This window comes from Macaca mulatta, chromosome 11 (assembly GCF_049350105.2).
Source record: "Macaca mulatta isolate MMU2019108-1 chromosome 11, T2T-MMU8v2.0, whole genome shotgun sequence".
In the NCBI taxonomy this organism is placed as follows: Eukaryota; Metazoa; Chordata; class Mammalia; order Primates; family Cercopithecidae; genus Macaca; species Macaca mulatta.
In genome coordinates, this window is record NC_133416.1 from 122,116,543 (window position 1) to 122,138,805 (window position 22,263).

Genomic DNA, 22,263 nt, shown 5'->3' on the forward strand with positions numbered 1-22,263 from the left:
ACCTCATCTCTGTGCATGTCTGCATCCAGATATCCTATTTTTTGAGGACACTAGGCATATTGGATTAGGGTCCATCCATCCTAATGACCTCATTTCAACACGATCACCTCTTTAAAGACCCTATCTCCAAATACAGTCACCTTCTTAGGTATTGAGGTTTAGGACTGCAATATACTAATGTAATGTGGACACAATTCAGCCTTTAACACCCATCAATAAGGTATGAAGGCTTCAATCATTCCACATCCCTGCCCACACTTGGGATTGTCAGTCTTTAATTTTAGCCATTCTAGTAGTATGTAGAACTCATTGTTGCTTTAATGTGCCCACTTTTTTCTTTTTGAGCAAAGAAGAGCCTTGGGTTTGTGAGTTAGCTCAGTCCTGTTGCTGAGAAGACCAAGGTCATTGTTGTATCCACTTAGGGACCAATCCATGTGGCAGCCATTCCAAAAAGGTGTGTTATTGTTTAGAGTCCGAGAAAGTGTGGATGGTTCAGTGCAAGCCTTTCACCACTCCTTGCAAAATGGCTTTCATCTGACTGATGGTTTGAGGTCTTCACTTGTTCTTGGAATGAATGAGAATTGTAAGAGCACTGGAAGTCAAATACGGCCAACAGTTGCAGCAGGCTGATGGCTTCAGCTTTCTCAAGATAACCCTAAAATGGGTTGTCTGGCTAATGGGGGACTCTGGAAAAATAGAATGAGATAAAACGGGGAAAAGATTTATGATACGAATGAGAGATGCTTTATGTTGTGGGGGCAGGGTAACTCATCAACTTACTGGATCTATTATGATCAAGTTTGCTTAACCCAACACAAGTCTCATTTAAGATAAAACTGGACATTATCTTGGGACACAATGAAGCAGAATGAACTGAAAAATGACATGCCTCTTAAGAATTACCCTCCCGAGTAGTCGAGTATATAGATATAAATATGGATACAGACATAGATATTTATAGATATTTTTGGCAATGCAATTGATTCTTTTCTGTTTTCAGTAGATGCTTCCATTTCAGACCCTCAAAGCACACACATTTAGATCCATTCCTTTTTCTTCCCATTTCCCTTTTTACCTCCCCCAGCCGCCCCCAAACTCAGGCACACAAAAGCGACCCTGATAGATGTAGAGTGATATTACGATTGATTGGCCTGCCACTGATGGTGCGTATGTGTTTTGTCGTTAGTGGGGAGGGTGAAAGGGGGGCCGGGTAATAGAATGATTTGGCCTACAAGACAGCTCCTCCTTGATGAACAATCAGACACAAATGTCAATAACAATTGAATTGTCTGTAAGCTACAGTCACTTAGGGCCCCCGGAGCCTGTCCACAGAGCCTGGATTGAAACCCTCAGCCTTGTGAACTCCAAATCAGGTTTGGCATTGGGAATGAAAAGCCATCAGCAGTAATAGTATTACGAGGCTGTTGGTCGAAGAAGTGCAAAGGGCTCTGAATAATGCTTGGGTTCCCGTGTGTCACAGGGTAGAGAAAGGCTGCATGGAAGCGAGGAGATGAGAGGGAAAACAAGGTAGGGGCTGGTGAGCTCTGAGGGGCACCTATAGTGCTACAGGCATGGAGTTGGAGCTTGCTTGCTCTTATGTTTGGAGACTCGTGAGGCCTCAGTTGAATCAGATGGCTGGGACACCTACACATGGCATCTCCATATAGCTACTTGGCTTCCTTACAAGACGATGGCTAGGTTCCACTGGTAAGCATCCCGAGAGAAGTGAGAAGAAAGCCAGGTGGAAGAAATATGGCCTTTTATGACTTCTCCTGGAGGTCACAGAGAGTCACTTTTACTCTTTCTGCTCATCAAGGAAGTCACAAAATTCTACTCAGTTTCAAAGAGAGTGGAAGTAGACTCCATTGCTTGATGAACTGGCAACGTTATGGAACTGGTAATATTGCTGTGACTGTTTTTGGAAAGATCCAGTGTGCCACAGTTAATATACATGCAACTCTTTGTAGCTGGTACACAGGAAATAGATATGATTACCTTGTTGTTCAAGTTCTTCCTGCAACCAGACAGTGCAGGGCATCGGTAGGTAGAGATGGTCTAATTCTCCGTTACTCTGCACTGTGGAAGACCTACAGGGATTGTTCAGCAAGTGCTTGTTGAATGATGAATGGGTGATTTTTAATATTTTCACTTAGAAGCTCTCAAAACTGACTACCGATCGAAAGTGCTGAGAAGGTCGGTTTAAAATATTCCAAAATTTAACCTCAAACCTACTGAATCCCCCAGACTGAGGCCTGGGGATGAGCATTTCTAATGACCTCCTCCAGTGGCTCAGATGCAGTCAGTATGGGGACCAGCATTTACAAACCATTGGTTTAACTCAAGGGAATCCAAGATTTTTAAGATGAAAGAACTGGCCCATTTTACAGATGGGCACACTGAGATGTGGGGTGGGTGGGGGATGGGCAGAGAGACTTGTCCAAAGGCACATATTGAATTAGAGTACATTCTGATAAGCAATACAAGAACTCCAGGCACTCTAGCTAGCAGGCGAGTAATAGTGTTGTGGGGCTAGTGATATTTTGTAGTTAGTGATTTGGTGGAGGTCCTTTAAGTTCAGCAATTCTCAAATTTATTTACTTCCCTCACTTTTTCTTTTGCCACAATTTGGTAGGATCTGTATTTAATATATCTCCTTTTTTTTTTTTTTAAGTGGACTCACTTTTTCCCATAAGTAGATTCTTCCTCTTCCTCAGTCATAAGAGCTGCAAAAGGAGAGTGTGATCACTGAGTCCATGCCGATTCTAACACATACAGCAATGTACACATGTAGCCAGTTGAATTAAGAAAAGGTTGGTCTGTGGAGCAGCTAAAATTATCTCCTATACAGTGCATGGTTATGCATCTCCAGCAACATCATTTGCAGGCCCAGTGCAAAATGAAAATGTGAGACTTTTTGGTCGAAAATTATTAAGAATTTTTAGACAGCAACAGCAGAGCATTTAGCTATGTGGTGGGCTCTTCTGTAGGCAGGGCCCCGTGCAACTGTGCAGGTCCCACGCCCACGAAGCCATCACTGACTGGCTTTGGGAAGCACTGTTTTAAATAAAACCGATCAGCCTGCTCAGCCCAGGTTCCTGGACCAGAGAAAGTGGGGGCCCTGCCATCTAGACACTCAAGAGGTGGCCAGGAATCGAAAGACTGGATGCTGACCAGGCGGGATGCCTCACGAATGTAATTGCAGCACCTTAGGAGGATGGGGTGGGTGGATCACCTGAGGTCAGAAGTTTGAGACCAGTCCAGGCAACATGGTGAAACTCCATCTCTACTAAAAATACAAAAATTAGCTGGTGGTGGCGGGCGCTTGTAATATGAGTTTACTTAGGAGGCTGAGTCAGGAGAATTGCTTGAATCTGGAAGGTAGGGGTTACAGTGAGCTGAGATTGTGCCACTGCACCGGAGCCTGGGTGATAGCGTGAGACTTCATCTGGGGAAAAAAAAAAAAAAAAAGAGAGAAAGAAAAGCAAGGCTGTATGTGAGCTGTGGACTCTTCATGCAGCTGAAAGCAAATATGGTCTTGCTAAACTTCTGGTACAGGAATTCTGAACCCAGGAGAGCCAAGAGTTATACCTAAGAGGCAGTTTTTATGGAGGCCCAGGAGGAATAGAAGAGAGGGATACTCTCTTCTAAAGTGGAAGTGAGGGCACTGCCCTTATCTATGTGCCTGTTTGGTGATGAGTTCTCTGTAGTTAATACTATGGGCTGGGATAAATATTTTCCTTCCATTGTCATGGAAGAGGGAAGGAGCAAGAGAATTGGAAGAAGAGAAGGAGCTAGGAGAGGCGAGAGAGAAAGGACGGATCCAAGAAAAAAAAAATGTTAATGTAGATTTATAGAACCCTCAAAATAGTTTCAACATCCTTTCTGGCCTGGCTGTCTTGTTACCTTCAGGTGGCTGCCAATATCTGTGAAAAACTCCGGGCTTCTGGCTTTACAGGGTCAAAATACAGAGCATATGTCCTGCTTAGAGCAGAGCCAGGGGACTGTGTTCCTTGGGTTTTGCATTCTAGGACATCAGCAGCGATTTTAGAAGCGTTGTTATTTCGACTGGGTTGGTATTTCACACGCATTTTTAAATAGAGACAGGCAAGCTGAAATACCCTTTGCAGGGGTTGCTCTCCCGCAGAAAAGCTGTGAGGTCGGCAACAATTGTTTCTGCTGCTTGGAAGGAAACCAGTGAAAGCCGTTTTCAATTCACCATGGAGAGGTTCTGCAGGAAAGCTGTGTTTTGTTGTAAGGGACATTAGCTCTTACAAAAACTTTGTCTTGATTTTTTTTTTTTTTTTTTTTGCTGTGTCTTGTTTTGTCTTGCTCTCCAAGCATTTGAGCTGAAACAAATAAGTAAAACGTCGATTTAATGAGGATTCAAGCTATGTAGCCCCAGAGGAAGGAAGTGGGACTTTTAAAATAAAGAACGTCATCTATCCTCTGCCACAGACCGGAACGCCGTGGTGTCTCAGCACCAGCCCAAGCACTTTGGAGAGCTTGTTGAATCCGATCCTGAACAGTAGGAGGTAGGTATGTTATTTTCCATTTATAGAGGCTGAAACTGAGGTTCTGATGGCTGAAGTGACTTGCCCAATTTGCACAACTTGGAGATGCTGCAATTGAGATTCAAATTCTTGCTGCCCCAACTCTCAAGCCCTGTAATCAAGCAGGGACACTTTCCTTTCCTTAACTGTGACAAGTTACTCTCATTCAGTAACTTATTCCTTCAACAAAATATTATTGAGCATCTAATAGGTGCCAGGTGCAGTCTTGGGCATCAATAGATGTAACAGTTCTGTGTTTCATTTCTCCATTTTATAACCCTGGCTTTTCTTTCTCCTCTTCATTCATAACCTTTATATTTTTATTTTTTGAGTCAGGGTCTTGCTCTGTCATCACGCTGGAGTGCAGTGGTGCCATCATGGCTCACGGCAGTCTTGACCTCCTGGGCTCAAGCAACCTTTCCACCTCATTTTTTGTAGAGACGAGGTGTCACTATGTTGCCTAGGATGGTCCTGAACTTCCAGCCTCAAGTGATCCTTCTGCCTTGGCCTCCCAAAGTGCTGGGATTACAGGTGTCTCCTCTCCATTCAAAAAACACTCTGCAAAGCTCAGTTGGCAATGAATCCCTCTTTGCTTTCCTCTGTGGGAGCAGTTACCCACCGGACTTTGCTTGTATGTTAACTTGCCTATCCTCTCCATCAAAAGGTGAACTCCAGGAGGATGAGAGGCTGCATCAGGAACAACTGGTGTTTTGTTTCCCCAGTGCCGGCTTTTGGCTTTGTCTTGTTTTGTCTTTCTCTCCAAGCATTGAGCTGAAACAAGGAAATAAGTAAAACTTCAACTTCATGAAGATTCCCATAATATAGCCCTGTAGGAAGGAACTGGGACTTTAAAAATAAAGGACATCATCTATCCTCTGCCATAGACAGGACTGTTTCTTTTAGAAACATCTTTATCCACTTCCTCTTGGAAACTGCTTCTTTTGTAACTGTGGCACTTCAACAGGAATGGCCAATCACAGCATTCCACCTCTGACCACAGTGATTGGTCCAGGCCTGAGCACATGACTCAGTCTTGACCAATCAAATTGCTTCCCTAGGATTTTTCTAAGGGCTTTGGTGGAGAAGAGTGTTGTCTTTGCTGTTGTTTGTGCAGGTGTAGCCTCCATTCTGGCTTCCTGATGGCTTCTGGCCTGAGGGAATTAAAGGAACCCAAAAGGAGAAGTGGGGATGACAGAAACAAGAGACAGGGACTGGCTGGGTCTGAGACATGGTTATAGGCATCCCTAAGGCCAGTTTGACCTCTGCCTCTTCTGTGACTTGACAGAAGAGTTGCTATTCCTCCCCATCTCTATGTTTGATTAGTTTTAGTTAGAATTATCTTTCTGTCACTTACAACCAGAGAATCCTGACTAGCACATTCTAGGTAACCATGATGACAAATGCATGAGAAAAGCTGGAGTACAGTGCTAAAGCCATTTACATCAGCAAGTGTGAGGTATCAGGGCATAGACTTCGGTGGGAGAGGAGAGGGTGGTGGTGGCCCTGCTGCTGGTGGCACTGTTAGGCGGTTGGATATTACCATGGTTAAGAGTCTGTGCTTTCTGTTGATGGGGCTGTAAACTAGTTCAACCATTGTGGAAGACAGTGTGGTGATTCCTCAAGGATCTAGAACTAGAAATACATTTGACCCAGCCATCTCATTACTGGGTGTATACCCAAAGGATTATAAATCATGCTGCTATAAAGACACATGCACACGTATGTTTATTGTGGCACTATTCACAATAGCAAAGACTTGGAACCAACCCAAATGTCCATCAATGATAGACTGGATTAAGAAAATGTGGCACAGATACACCATGGAATACTATGAAGCCATAAAAAAGGATGAGTTCATGTCCTTTGTAGGGACACGGAAGAAGCTGGAAGCCATCATTCTGAGCAAACTATCCCAAGGACAGAAAACCAAACACCGCATGTTCTCACTCATAGGTGGGAATTGAACAATGAGAACACTTGGACACAGGGTGGGGAACATCACACACTGGGACCTGTGGTGACGTAGGGGGAGGGATAGCATTAGGAGATATACCTAATGTAAATGATGAGTTGATGGGTGCAGCACACCAACATGGCACATGTATACATATGTAACAAACCTGCATGTTGTACACATGTACCCTAGAACTTAAAGTATAATAATAATAATAATAATAATAATAATAATAATAATAAAGAGTCTGTGCCTTGAGAGACTAACAGTCCTAGGTTCAAATCCCAGTTTTTGTCCCAGACTAATTGTATAATAATAGGCAAGTCACTTAACCTCTCTAAGCCCCTTATTTTCTTTTTGTTTTTTTGTGTTTTGAGAGGGAGTCTCCCTCTGTTGCCTAGGTTGGAGTGCAATGGCATGATCTCAGCTCACTGCAACTTCTGCCTCCTGGGTTCAAATGATCCTCCTGCCTCAGCCTCCTAAGTAGTGGGGATTATAGGCATCCACCACCACGCCTGGCTAATTTTTGTATTTTTAGTAGAGATGGGGTTTCACCATGTTGGCCAGGTTGGTCTTGAACTCCTGACCTCAGGTGATCTGCCTGCCTCGCCCTCCCAAAGTGCTGGGATTACAGGCGTGAGCCACCACACCCAGCCTCTGAGCCCCTTATTGGTACTACTGAGAGAAACAGGAAGGGTACTGCAGGATGGCGTGTTAATGGGCCAAAATTCCTAGAGCTACAAAGTGTTTAGAAAGGCCCCCACATTGTTCTTTGTCACCTGTCACCTGTCACTTCATGTGTTCCCAGCAACATTAATTGAAAGTATTTCCCATTTGTGAGGCATCTGGGACACAGCATTTAGTCGAATAGCCATCGTCCCTGCTCCTTTTGAGCTCACACTCTAGTGGGTGGATATATAAATAAGCCACTATAAAATGGTCCTAAGAGAGGAGATGTTCGCGGTGCTGTGGATGCATTTGTGGGTGCAGGAATCTCATCCAGAACTGAGAGTCAAGGAAGGCTTCCTAGAAAAGTGATCTAGAAGTTGAGACATGAATAGTGAGTAGAAATAGGCCAGACAGAAGGGAAGAGGTGCTTCTGGTAGGAAACCCAGCATAGGCAAAGGTTTAGACGTGAGAGTGAGGTGGGCTCCTTTTAGGAAACTGACAATCAATGGAGCTTGGCTAGAATAGAAGGCAGGAATAATCAGACCTCGGTCTGGACAGGCCAGTGGAGCAGATTACGTCGGGTCTGGGATTTCGTGTCCAGACATCAGGACTTCCTCTTTAGGGGCACGGGTACCTTTGAAGAATTTACACAAGACCCACTCTAGGGCTTGTGTAGAAGTTGAAGCAGAGAAGGAATCAGACTCGAATTCTGGATCAAACACAGAAAACGCTTGTAAATCTCAACTTCCCATTTTACAGATGGAAAAACTGAGTTCCTAAGAAGAAAACTGGCTTGCTCAGTGCTACAGAGCTGGAGAACAAGGAGGCTGAAATCAGAGCCTGGGTCTTCAGATCTCAAACTAGCATATTGTTTTCTTCTGCCCCTGGAGTTCTCCTGCTCTCAGCCCCACCTGGGCCAAATCCAGCCCCTGGCAGCTCCTCTGAACTCGGGAAGAGCTCTGATTCCTCACGTACACACAGCCACGCTGTCTCAGGAAGCTCACAATAATTTTTTTTTTTTCTTCAGGCAACGCCTTGCTCCCATCCCTGCAAAACAATGTATTTATTATTACTAAGTCTTTTCCATCTTTGAGGAGAAAATGCATACCACATGACTCCCCAAAGCTGAGTGGTCCCGGTTTACAAATACAGTACGTTAATAGCTTTGTAAACATTTATTCAGGATGACAGCTGAGGGAAACATGTGGCATTAATTAGAGGGCTCAGCAACACGGCCTATTAAGAGGAAGGTTAAATCTGAATTAGTTGGCTTTGCTGAGACAAGAGGCACTGGGGAGCAAAACTCCGCTCTAATATGTTCTGACTCTGTTGACGTGGGGTGTGCTGGGGTGCACGGGGGTCTCAGTTCTCAGGGAGGAAGCCTGTGTCTTGGCAAGATGGCTGCTGAGTCACTGGGCTGCAAAATTGTCAGGGCTGGCTTCCCCAGAGGTCTCTTCCCTGAGTCCTTCAAGCCACAGGACGCCCTGAGCTTGCAGTCCATCCTGGGCAGCAAGAGAACAGGTCTAGCAGAATCAGCTCCCGAGGCCTGGCGGGTTGTCGGGGGAACAGCTCTCTGGGCTGGGAGTTGCTGCTGCTTCTGGTTTGCAGTTCCTCCTCTCTGGGCTTCCCTAGCTTCCTAGGTTTCCCTGTCACATGCTGAGCAGTTTGCATTGTCTCTGCCTCTGGGTACCCATGAGTGTCCCCAGTTGATGTGGGAGCCAGCCACAGAGGAAGAGATTCTTGTTTCCAACATTCAGTGAGGTTTGGCTTACAGTAGATGCCTTTAGGACTATTTATTCTTGACCTCATGTTCATGAAGAGTCTCAAATTGAGACATTTGAGGTTATCTCCAAATAGTCACACATCCACACAATCCATACATCCACACAAAAGCAGAGAAAAGAGGTGACATTTGTCACAATACTCCAAACGTATGTTCCATACTGGGAGTGCATCCCATATAGAGAGTGATACATAAACATCCTTTGATTTTTTTCATAAATCTTTTAATTATTATTATTATTGTTGTTGTTGTTTTTTGAGATGGAGTCTTACTCTGTTGCTCAGGTTGGAGTGCAGTGGCACAATCTCAGCTCACAGCAACCTCTGCTTCCTGGGTTCAAGCAATTCTCCTGCCTTAGCCTCCCAAGTAGCTGGGCTTACAGGTGCCCGCCACCATATCTGGCTAATTTTTGTATCTTTAGTAGAGACAGGGTTTCGCCATGTTGGCCAGGCTGGTCTCGAACTTCTGGCCTCACATACACGCAAGCACGCTGTCTCAGGAAGCTCGCAATAAATGTTGGCCTGCCTCGGCCTCCCGAAGTGCTGGGATTACAGGTGTGAGCCCCTGCACCCACTGCACTCTGGTTTTTATGTCCCATTTTGACCTTTCTTCATCTGTGAATATTCTCAGGAGCCTCTAAATACAGAAGGGACTCTCTTAACTTCTGAGAACCTGGCTGGTGTTCTGGGAATATATGCTGAATGGGTGCATGAAAGAATGAGTGACCCTGGGAAGCCATGTGCCTTCTTTCGTGCTCAGTTTTATCATCTGTATAATGGGATGATCGGCAGGGAAGGAGGGCTGGCCTGTTGGGGGCTGAGGATTCAGTGGCCTGCAGCACAGTACAGAGCTCTGGCTTCCACTCTTCCAGCTCTGCCTGTAGGATGCTCTGATCCCTCTGTCCTGGTGCCACTCTCTTGGTTCCTCTCCTCTGGACCTCCTGATTGAACCACCCTCTGTCTTCTCATTGCTCAGATCAAACCCTCACTTGGCATCTGATGTGGATGGGATGATCCGGAAACAGATCCAAGCTTCCTCCCTTTTGGCACCATCTTTAAACACCCGCTTTCCCCGCTTCTCTTCACTCACTGTGCAGGCAACAGAAGCTCAAAGACACTTTCTCATTTAGTGGTTTTCAAACATTGTTGTTTTCCTTCAAACAAACACAATTGTAATGCAGTATCTAAAATAGACAAAGTAGGGATGAAGTGTGTATGTGGGGTGTGAAGTAGGGGTAGGAGGCCTTTCCCTCCCTCTCTGGAATCCTCTAGGATGTTGCAGAAGCTTTTGCAAAGCCTTGATCTAACTCCTCATTGAATGGATGGAGAGCCTGCCACCCAGCAGGGACAGTACCTTCCCTAGTTGGGAAGGGCTGGGGCTAGAAGCTGGTTCTTCCTACTCTACCTTGTTCAAGAGTCCAGAAGTTTGAAAGAACCTCAGTAGTAACTCTGGCAGCAAAGAATTACTACTCATTGGATTGGAGGTAGGAGTATAGGGGTTATGAGAGAATGGCCAGGAGTTAGACTCCCTGGGTTCCAATCCTGGCCTTCCTACTTAGGAGCTGTGTGACTCCGAGCAAGTTGCCTTGCCTCTCTGTGCCTCAGTTTCCTTATTGTCAAAAAGGGGACAATAATAGCTACTTTACTGGGTTGTGGTGAGGGTCAAATGAGACGGGATACATATATTTAGCACTAGAGCCTGATACACAGAAAGGGCATTGTTTTCAAGGTGTTCAACTTATTATCCCATTTTCAACTCATCTCATTTTTTACTAATACTTTACATGATATATAATTAAATTACATGACATTTATGAATACAACTGGCATAAAAAGTTTTAGGAACAAAGACAAGTAACTGCTGCTAGGGGTTGGTTTGAATGAGACTCCACTGAGGAGTCTCCTAGCTCAAGTATTCCCGGAGGTCTTAGTAACTATCGACACAAAGTTGATCCTTGAGCAATGCGGCAGGTTGGGGTACTCCCTCAACCCACCCTTCTTGCACAGTAAAAAATTTGCATATAACTTTTGCCCCCAACAAAACTTAACTGCTAACAGCCTACTATTGACTGGAAGCCTTACCAATGACATAGTCAATGAACTCATCTTTTAAAAATATTACATATATATAATATACTGTATTATGTATGTATTATATGCTATATTATATATGTATTATATAGCATATTCTTATAATAATATAAAATTATATTATTTATTCTTACAGTAAAGGTAGAGAAGAGAAAATGTTATTAAGAAAACTATAAGGAAGAGAAAATATATTTATGATTCATTAAATGAAAGTGGATCATCGTATAGGTCTTCATTCTCATGGTCTTTGAGTAGGCTGAGGAGGAGGAGGAGGAGAAAGGACTGGTCTTACTGTCTCAGGGGTGGCAGAGGCAGAAGAAAATACGAGCAGCCTCGTGCAGTTCAAATCCATGTTGTTTAACGGTCAGCTGTAATCTGTGGAGGGAAATCTGGTGAGTAGATCAAGAGGAGGTTGGTTAAGAGAATGTCAATAACATTGTGACCCCAATTTTACAGATGAGGAAACCAAGACACAGACAGGGGTGGTAACTAGCTCAAGCTCACATAATCAGTTGACTATGGACCTGAGGGGCCCTGCAGTCCATGTACTCCTCTTGAGAATTCACAAGGCACATCAACACATCAAAGGCCCTGCGGTGTCCCACAGAAAAGGACCCTGTTTGATTTTGCCAGTTTGAGCTCTAACTTATTTAATTATGACTTCCTATAACATCCTCTTTCCCCTTTAAAAATATATAAAACCAGCCAGGTGTGCTGACTCATGCCTGTAATCCCAGCACTTTAGGAGCCTGAGGCAGGAGGATCACTTGAGGCCAGGAGTTTGAGAGCAGCCTGGACAACATGGCGAAAACCTGCGTCTACTAAAAATACAAAAATAAATAAGCCTGGTGTAGTGGCGTGGGACTGTAGTCCCAGCTACTCGGGAGGCTGAGGTGTGAGAATCACTTGAACCCAGGAGGCGGAGGTTGCAGTGAGCTGAGATTCAGCCACTGCACTCCAGCCTGGGCGACAGAGTAAGACTGTATCTCAAAAACAACAACAACAACAACAAAACAAAACAAAACAAAACATGTGTGTGTATACATATATATGTATGTGTATATATACAACCTCCTATTACACAGATACTACAAGTCCATGGAAACCACCTGGTAAAACCATGGACTTTCATGATTCTCACACTGATGTGCACATGACTCTCCTGGAGATCTTGTTAAAATGCAAATTCTGGGCTGGGCACAGTGGCTGATGCCTGTAATCATAGCACTTTGAAAGACTGAAGTGGGAGGATTGCTTGAGCCCAGGAGTTCAAGACCAGCCTGGGCAACAAAGTGAGAGCCCATCTCTAATAATAATATTATTTTTTAAAGCAAATTCTGCCTTAAGTAGATACGGGGTGGAGCTGGCAAGCCTGCATTTGTCAAAAGCTCCCAGGGGATGCCAGTGTGGTGCTGGTCCATCCTGTGAGTAGCAACAGTCTCCATTTGCACGTTCCAATAGAAATATGTGAGCCATAGATGCAGTTTTAAACTTTCTAGTAGCCACATTTTAAAAAAAGGTAAAAAGAAACACTTGATATTCTTTTAACATGTTTTATTTCACCCAATAGAACAAAAATATTATTTCAACATGAGACTAATATAAAAATATAAAACCAGTATAAAAATATATATGGATAAAAATGTAAAAATGATAGTATTTTCTTTTAATATACTAAGGCTTGAAAATCCAGTATGTATTTTATACTTACAGTATATTTCAATCCTAACCAGCCACATTTCAAGTGTTCAGCAGCCCTGCGTGGCCGGTGGCTACATTAGTGGATTACACAGCTCTAGAACGCAGGCTGTGGTCTAGGACTGCCTAGCTTACATGTCTGGCTCTGCCACTTGTTTGTTGGGAAATGTGGTCAGTTACTTAACTTTACAGTTTCTTCATCTGTAGAAGGAGACTAACATCAAGGTCACGGCACCTGGCCGGATCATTGTTCCTATAGCTGTCAGGTTCTTCAAATCTGAGACACAACATACAGCACAGCTCTTAGAAAGGTGGTGCTGGGCGTGGTGGCTCACGGCTGTAATCCCAGCACTTTGGGAGGCCGAGGCGGTTGGATCACCTGAGGTCAGGGGATCGAGACCAGCCTGACCAACATGGAGAAATTCTGTCTCTACTAAAAGTACAAAATTAGCCGGGCGTGGTGGTGCACGCCTATAATCCCAGCTACTTGGGAGGTTGAGGCAGGAGAATTATTTGAACCTGGGAGGTGGAGGTTGCAGTGAGCCAAGATCACGCCACTGCACTCCAGCCTGGGCAACAAGAGTGAAGCTCCTTCTCCAGAAAAAAAAGGCTGGGCGCGGTGGCTCACGCCTGTAATCCCAGCACTTTGGGAGGCCAAGGTGGGCAGATCATGAAGTCAGAAGATTGAGACCATCCTGGCTAACACGGTGAAACCCCGTCTCTACTAAAAATACAAAAATTAGCTGGGTGTGGTGACACACGCCTGTAGTCCCAGCTACTTGGGAGGTTGAGGCAGGAGAATGGTGTGAACCTGGGAGGTGGAGCTTGTAGTGAGCCAAGATCTAGCCACCGCACTCCAGCCTGGGCAACAGAGGGAGACTCCATCTCAAAAAAAAAAAGAAAGAAAGAAAGAAAGATGGCAAATACATCAAAGCTTCTGACATTGTTTTTTCGACAAATTTTACTGCACATGCAGGCCCTCCTTTGGTCTAGGTGAAGAGAGACTCACCTGGATTCTTCTCTCTGTGTTCTTCACTGTGTGAGCCATGGGTGACATTTTGCTTTGTTTCCTGAAGTGCCTTTTTTTTTTTTTTTTTTTTTTAGATACGGGGTCTCACTCTGTCACCCAGGCTGGACTGCAGTGGTGTGATCATAAATCACTGCTGCCTCGAACTCCTGGGCTCAAAGGATCTTCCTGCCTCAGCCTCCTGAGTAGCTAGGGCTACAAGCATGTGCCACCATGCCTAGCTAGTTTGTTTTTTCTTTTTTGTAGAGACGGGGGTCTCACCATGTTGCCTAGACTGGTCTCGAATTCCCGGGCTCAAGTGATGATCCCGCTTTGGTCTCCCAAAGTGCTGGGATTACAGGCAGGAGCCACTGCTCCTGGCCAAGTGCATAATTTTTTAATGGTTGACTGGCTGCATGGAGGGGGAAGCAAGGGCTGGGGCCTGGGAAGGGAGGAGTTGGATAAACAGGCAGCCCGGCCTCTTCCGGGCCAAGAGTTTGCTGCGGGTACATTGAGTAACAAAGGCCTAAGTTCTGTTCTAGGATGGCTGTGACTCGCCTTTCAGGTATAGATAATAAACATTAGGTAAATGCATGGGCAGATTGAGCCAATGGAAACAGGGCCAACAGAACCTCCGAAAAATAACTGAGACGAAAGGGCCTCAGGGTCTGAAGGGCTCCTTTTATGATAACCTGCCTGAGGATGCAGCCTTTTGTGTGTCGTTTCCTTTTCTCTTTTCTTTTTTTCTGCTTCCTTTCATTTTCTCTTCTCCTTTTTCTAACGCAGGAAGGAGGAGGTTGCTTTTATTTAGTCCGAGTGCTTAGGCATTTCCATCAGTCCCAGCTGTGTGTATTTCATGTCCCTGAGACTGTGTCCTTCCTACCCCACCTTCTCCCCAGCATCCCATGGGCCCCCGGGTGAAGACTTAAGATTTAAAAGACTCATCCCTACCCCAAAGAAATCAGGATGCTTCTCCAAGCTTTGCTTCCGTTTTATGCCAGATCTCTGAGGTCTCCCAGTCTCCAGATTCAGCGGGAACCTCGGAGCAATGCTGGGCTGGGAAGCCTGGGGCACTGCTTGTGTCTCCTCCTGGAGCTGGAATGGGCACATCTCACCCAGCACACACTCCTGTCTGCTGGGCCTGAGGCGGAGATGGAGCCACGACCTTCAACACCCATTTCGAAAGGGGAAGGAAGAGCCTTGCCTGAGGACAGCGCATTGGGTTGGTGAAATGGCAGGAGAGAGTTTTCCTTCCATTTTGTCTGCTCACTTTTGACTTTTCTAAGCATGTCCCTGGCAAGTGTCGTTTTTTGTTTGTTTGTGTTTCTGAGACGGAGTCTTGCTCTGTCGCCCAGGCTGGAGTACAGTGGCATAATCTCGGCTCACTGCAACCTCCGCCTCCTGGGTTTAAGTCATTCTCCTGCTTCAGCCTCCCGAGTAGCTGGGATTACAGGTGTGTGCCACCATACCCAGCTAATTTTTGTATTTTTACTAGAGACGGGGTTTCATCGTGTTGGCCAGGCTGGTCTTGAACTCCTGACCTCAGGTAATCCACCTACCTTGGCCTCCCAAAGTGCTGGGATTACAAGTGTGAGCCACCGCACCCGGCCAGCAAGTGTAGTTTTTCATGTATCAGCTCTCTGCATTCCCAACTCTCTGGTGCTGAAAAGAAGGGAGCCTGATTAGGGAGATGTCTGAAACAGAGGCTTATAGGAGAGAAGACACGTTCACAGAATACTGAGCAGGCAGCAGAAATCCTGACTCCAGTTCCAATGCTGCTGCTGACCACAATGTGACGAGAGGGCAAAGCTAACACTCCACTCCAGGCCTCAGTTTCCTCGTCTCCAAACTGGGAGCAATAGTATTTCTCCTAAGTGGAAAGATTTGAGAGTACGCCAACCGAGCTGCCTTGTTATTAGTGTTATGAAACCCCATAGATTTGTAGATGGGGCCTGTCTCATCTTCGCTTGTTTTCTCTATGATTTGAAAACCTTGAGCTTTTTCTTGAAGGAGAAAGACAAAAGGAATAACTGTGGAAAGGGGCCTTGGTTAAAAGATGGCAGGGACGTGTGAAGTGCTGTAAACAGTCATAGCTCAGGCCAGGTTCATGGCCGGGTTCATAGCTGGGTTCATAGCTGGGTTCATGGCCACATTCTGAAGTTGGCCTGGAAGCCCTGTGCTTTAAAAAAAGAAATCATTATCGGAGCTGCCAAACCAATATTAAAACCAGTGGCTTATGAAAGGGGTTGGCAGTCAGCACCAGGAATCTTTTTGCACCTCTTAATTTTGCAGAGAGAAAGGGGTGCATCTCATCTGGGGCAGTCCTTTCAGTAACACCAACACTAGAAATGGAAAAGATTGTTTCCCCATCAGCTGGTCTCATTTCTTGAAGTCTAAGATGGTTCACTTTAGAAATGTCCCAAGATGCAGGGAGGGCCAGCAGAGGAAGTTTCTCAATTTCTAGGCAGAAACAGATGCTTATGTGATGCAGTGAAGTAAGGTGATGTTTTATCAACAGAAAGGCAGCGATGCTCAGGAAACGGATCCTGGATGCCTCTGCTTTTATTTTTTTCTCTCCTTGTCTTTTATTTTAATTTTATTTATTTATTTATTTTTTGAGCTAGTGTCTTGCTCTGTCATCCAGGCTGGAGTGCAATGGTGCAATCTCGGCTCACTGCAACCTCTGCCTCCTGGGCTCAAGCTATTCTCATGCCTCAGCCTCCCGAGTAGCTGGGATTATAGCCATGTGCCACCACACCCAGCTAATTTTTTCTATGTTTAGTAGTGACAGGGTTTCACTGTGTTGGCCAGGCTTGTCTTGAACTTCTGGCCTCAAGTGATCCACCCAACTTGGCCTCCCAAAGTGTTGGAATTACAGGCATGAGCCACTGTGCCCAGCCCTCTCTGTCTTTTAAGAAAACATTTTACTCATAGCAGTGAGGGCAACCCAGCACCCTTGAACATTACTGATGTGAGGCCACCTTGATAAATCTTTCTGGAGAGGCAAGTTCCCTAAAAATGTGCAAACGATTTTCCCCAGAGATTCCACTTTAGGATGTTAATTCTGAGTATGTAATTGGAGAAGCGCATGGAGATGTGAAAACAAAGATGATCACTGTGGTGTTGCTGATGGCAGGAAAAACTGGAAATGACCTTGACGCCAACAATAGGCGATTGGTTAAGAAATGAAGCTATGTTCAGGCACTAGAAAGCTACACGGCAATTAAGAGTAATTTCTTTCTTTCTTCCTTCCCTTCTTCCCCTCTTTCTTTTCTCCCTTCCTTCCTTTCTTCATCCCTTTCTTCTCTTCTTCCTCCATCCCTCTCCCATTCTTCCTTCCTTCTTTCTTCCCTCCATCCTTCCTTTCTCTCCCTCCCTCCCTCGCTTCCTTCCTTCCTTTCCTTCCCCTCTCTCTTTCCTTCCTTCCTTCCTTCTTTCTTTTCCCTCCCTCCCTTCCTTCCTTCCCCTCTCTCTCCTTCCTTCTTTCTTTTTCCTTCCTTCCTTCCTTTCTTCCTTCCTTCCTTCCCTCCTTCCTTCCTTCTTTCCTTCCTTCCTTCCTTCCCCTCTCTCCTTCCTTCCTTCTTTCTTTTCCCTCCCTCCCTTCCTTCCTTCCCCTCTCTCTCCTTCCTTCCTTCTTTCTTTTTCCTTCCTTCCTTTCTTCCTTCCTTCCTTCCTTTCTTCCTTCCTTCCTTCCTTCCTTCCTTCCTTCCTTCCTTCCTTCCCTCCTTCCTTCTTTCCTTCTTTCCTTCCTTCCCTCCCTCCCTCCCTCCTTCCCTCCGTCCATCCCTCCTTCTCTTCCCTCCTTTCCTTCTTCTTTCCTTTGTCTTTCCCCTCTCCCTTCCTTCTTCCTTCCTTTCTTCTACAAATTTGTTGAGTGTCTATGTCCCAGACACTGTATATTTAAGTGTACTGACATAGAAAGATGTTTATGGTGTTTTCAGTAATAAATAAAATAAATTTAAAAGCCAGTTTCATGGATGTATTATATGATCCTACTCTTGTAAATGCATATTTATACATTTACATAATTGGATATGAAATAAAAGTGTTTGAAAGGACATGCACCCAAATACCATTGATCAGTCTTCTCCAGGTGTTGGGATTACAGGTGACTAGGCACTCTTCAATCTTTTCCTTGATCTGCATTGTCTAAGTTGTCTATGGTAAGATTCTTGTGTAATTGAAAGTCATGAGGCCCTACATCCTTTGGCCCTGAGCTTCTCGTTCCTATCTTTGTCTCTTATCTTTGTCTCCTACCCACCTGGCCTACTCCACCCTAACTACCGAGCTTCTTTGTTCTTTGAACATGTCGGACTTGTTTCTACCTCACAGCCTCCGTATGTGCTGTTCCCTCTGCCAGTACCACTCTTCCCCCAAGTCTTTGCTGGCTCTTTCCAATCATTCATGTTTCAACTCAATATCCCCTTAGAGAAGACCTCTACGTCCATGTAATGGAAATTAGCGTGGCTCCCAGCACATTTTAATCACACTTCCTCATTTTATTGTCTTCACAATGCTTATTACTCTGAAATTCTCTTGATTTTTCTCTAACTTGTACATTTATTATCTTCTCTACTTGCATGTCAGCTCTATGTGCACAGGGACCTCATGTTCTTGGCTTCTGGAACGGAACCTGGCACATAACAAGAAATCAATAAATATTTGCTGAATGAACAAATTCTGGGAAATAAATACTAAAAAAGAGGATTTTTTAAGCCCTCCTTTTCTTGCTTGCCAGAGAGATGCAGGGAGTTGGTGGCCTTCAGTCGGAAGGCTCTCTTCACTCTGCCAGTGTACCGTTTCCGAACTAGCACATGACCCTGGTAGGTCCATATCACTCACTGAGCATGCAGTACCCAGGGTCACACTGGAGTCAGCACCTACCTAGTTGGAGGGACGCTTCTAAATCTTCATTCATAGATTCTACCCCAAAGCACAGGGAGCAGTTTAGGAGTCATAGACACCAGAGATCTAATTTTTCTCAGTGGCTGATTTGTTGTGTGACATTTGTCAAGTTGTTTAACCTCCCTGGGCTGCAGTTTTCCTAGGCATGTAGTGCAGGGGAGAGTCTATCTATTTCCAAATTTACAAGGATGGTGGAGCATCAGGATGCTAATACCATCCCCTATGTGCCCTTTTTGCATCTGTCTCGTGGCCTGTTGGGCATCATTATCCCATTTTATTTCGTTTTATTCTTTTATTTATTTATTTTTTTGAGATGGAGTCTGATTCTGTCCCCCAGGCTGGAGTGCAATGGTATGATCTCGGCTCACTGCAACCTCCACCTCCTGGGTTCAAGCAATTCTCCTGCCTCAGCCTCCTGAGTAGCTGGGATTACAGGCATGCACCAGCATGCCTGGCTAATTTTTGTATTTTTAGTAGAGACGGGGTTTCACTATATTGCCCAGGCTGGTCTTGAGCTCCTGACCTTGTGATCTGCCTGCCTCAGCCTCCCAAAGTGTTGGGATTACAGGGGTGAACCACTGAGCCCAGCCCATTATCCCCATTTTAAAATTCCTAGACCAGGTCTGGATAGTGAGAAATAAACATAAATGATATTATTTGGACTTTTTTTTTTTTTTTTAAGAGATAAGGACTCACCCTGTCACCCAGGCTTTAGTGCCATGTTGCTATCATAGTTCAAACTCCTGGGCTCAAGTGATCCTCCCACCTCAGCCTCCCAAGTAGATGGGACTACAGGTGTGCACTACCATGCCTGGCTAATTTTATAATTTTTTTTTTTTTGTAGAGATAAAGTCTTACTATGTGCCCACGCTGATCTCACGCTGGACTCAGGCGAACCTCCCACTTCAGCCTATCAAAGTGTTGAATTACAGGTGTGAGCCACTATGCCTGGCCTATTTAAACACTTTTTATATGCCAAAAGCTGTTAATTTCACAGCGTCTTGAAGAATAATACTCGTTCCCATCTTACAGATGAAGAAAGGTAGTGACTTGCTCCGGGGCTCACAGTAAGTAGGAGGCAAAGAAATACTTGAATCTATATTACTGTCAGCATAAAGGCAGGTCACCTCCAAGTTACAAAGACACACGATTCTTCATGGATGCTGATTTCCTTGTCATTCAAGCTAGGTTGCCCAGATACTGAGAATGACAAAGATCTGAATGGCCAGCTCCTTCTAGATCTCTCAGGATTATTTTTTCCAGGGAATAACAAAGGTAAAGATTTAAGGAAAAAAGGTTGTGAAAATCCAGGTCTCGTGCAGCTGTATCTCATTAAAATGCTTCAAAGAAGCAAGCAGATATTCACCATTGGGGCCCATCCAGCTTCATCCCAGGAAAGGAATTACAGTCCCTGGGAGGCCAATGCTAGGACAACTACAGCTATTGGTGTTGAGCTGAATGCCAAGGTTCTTGGTTCTGGCAGGTGGAGGACAGGAAAGTGAGCTCGAGCCTTTATTTATTTATTTATTTATTTTTATTGAGGTGAAATTCACACAACATAAAATTAACTATTTGTTTATTTGTTTATTTATTTCTGACAGAGAGTCTCGCTCTGCCGCCCAGGCTAGAGCACAGTGGCATGATCTCAGCTTGCCGCAACCTCTGTCTCCCAGGTTTAAGCGATTCTCCTGCCTCAGCCTCTTGAGTAGCTGGGACTACACGTGCCGGCCACCATGCCCAGCTAATTTTTGTGTTTTTAGTAGAGACAGGGTTTCACCAGGTTGGCTAGGCTTTTCTTGAACTCCTGACCTCAGGTGAATGGCCAGCCTTGGCCTCCCATGTAACTCATGCATGAATTACAGGCATGGGCAACCGCACCCAGTCAAAATTAACCATTTTAAAGAGAACAATTCAGTGGTGCTTAATACAATCCCAGTGTTGTGCAGCCATCCCTTATATCTCGTTCAATGATATTTTCATCACTACAAAAGGAAACCCTGTCTCAGTAAGCAGTTTTTCCCCATTCCTTCCTCCCCTTCACCCCGGCAACCGTCAGTCTGCTCTGTCTCTGGGTTCACCTAATCTGGATATTTTGGATAAATGAAATTGTACAAAATGTAATCTTTTGAGTCTGGTTTCTTTCACTTAGTATAATGTTTTTGAGGCTCATAGCATGTATCACTAATTCATTTCGTTTTATGGCTAATATTCCATTGTATGGATATGCTGTATTTGTTTATCTATTTATCTGTTGTACACTTGGGTTATTTGGTTCTTTCTTTCTTTCTTTTTTTTTTTTTTGAGATAGAGTCTCACTCTGTCACGCAGGCTTGGAGTGCAGTGGTGACATCGCGGCTCACTTTACCCTCCACCTTCTAGGCTCCTGCAAGCCTCCCACCTCAGTCTCCCAAGTAATTGGGACCACAGATGTGTGCCACTATACCCACAGAATTTTTTAGTTTTTGTAGAGACAGGGTCTCATTCTGTCACTCAGGCTGGTCTTGAACTCCTGGGCTCAAGCAATCCTCCCACCTCAGTCTCCCAAAGTGTTGGGAATACAGGTGTGAGCCACCACACCTGGCCGTATTTCCTTCTTTTAGCTATTGTGGATTTTGCTACTTCAAGTCTTAGTGTACAAATATTTTTTTGAGTACCTGTTTTCCGTTCTTTTGGATGTACGCTGAGGAGTGGAATTGCTGGGTTGTGTGATAACTCGATGTTAAACTTTCTGAGGAACTTCCAGACTGTTTGCCAGAGAGACGGCATTCCATTTTACATTACAGGCACTTGACATTCCCACTGGCAATGTGTAAAGGTTCCAGTTTCTCCATATCCTCACTAACACTTGTTTTTGTTTGTTTTTGGCCAACACTAGTTATTTTTCATTTTCTTGATTATAACCACCTTTGTGGGTGTGTAGTAGGGTCTTATTTTCCTAATGACTGAATAACATCTTTTCATGTACTTATTGGCTATTTGTATATCTTATTTGGAAAAATGTCCTACTCGAGTTCCTTGCTCATTTGTTAATTGGGTTGTTTGTCTTTTTGTTGTTGGGGCTCCAGGCTTTCTTAACCCCACCAGCTGTTTGGCTGTGAGGCTCACTGGTGAAGAAGTGAGATGAAAAAATACCTGTCCCCATAATCCCTTAAAAATGAAGTGATTCTATCTAATCTCTCTCTCTCTCTCTCTCTCTCTCTCTCTCTCTCTCTCTCTCTCACTGAAACAGAGTCTTGCTTTATCACCCAGGCTTCAGTGCAGTGGTGTGATCATGACTCACTGCAGCCTTGAGCTCCTGGGCTCATGCAATCCTCCCAACTCAGCCTCCCGAGTAGCTAGGACTACAGGCATTCGCCACCGACTTTTGTGATTCTTGCTTAAAAATACTAATTCTAAGAAACAAACAGTTCCTCTTATTAAGAGAACGTTCTTCACCCTTAAGTCCTTTTAATCATTTATAACACTCCCTCTCTATCTCTCATATGGAAACAATATGTACTATTTTCCATATGCTATAATTATCCCCTTTGATATAACCATGTGTGAAAACATGTACAACATGCCAAGTATTATCCACCTGGCCGATTTACATACACTTTTTTTTTAAC

At 44.6% G+C, this 22,263-nt stretch overlaps 1 long non-coding RNA gene across 1 annotated transcript in view; it reads left to right on the top strand.

The window, feature by feature from the left end:
* The first annotated feature begins 3,417 nt into the window (after window positions 1–3,417).
* LOC107001030 (uncharacterized) overlaps window positions 3,418–22,263 on the top strand; it is a 112,463-nt gene continuing 93,617 nt past the window's right edge. The window contains exon 1 of the long non-coding RNA XR_003720818.2: window positions 3,418–4,532. This is a non-coding gene — a long non-coding RNA (uncharacterized LOC107001030). The remainder of the gene's footprint in view (window positions 4,533–22,263) is intronic.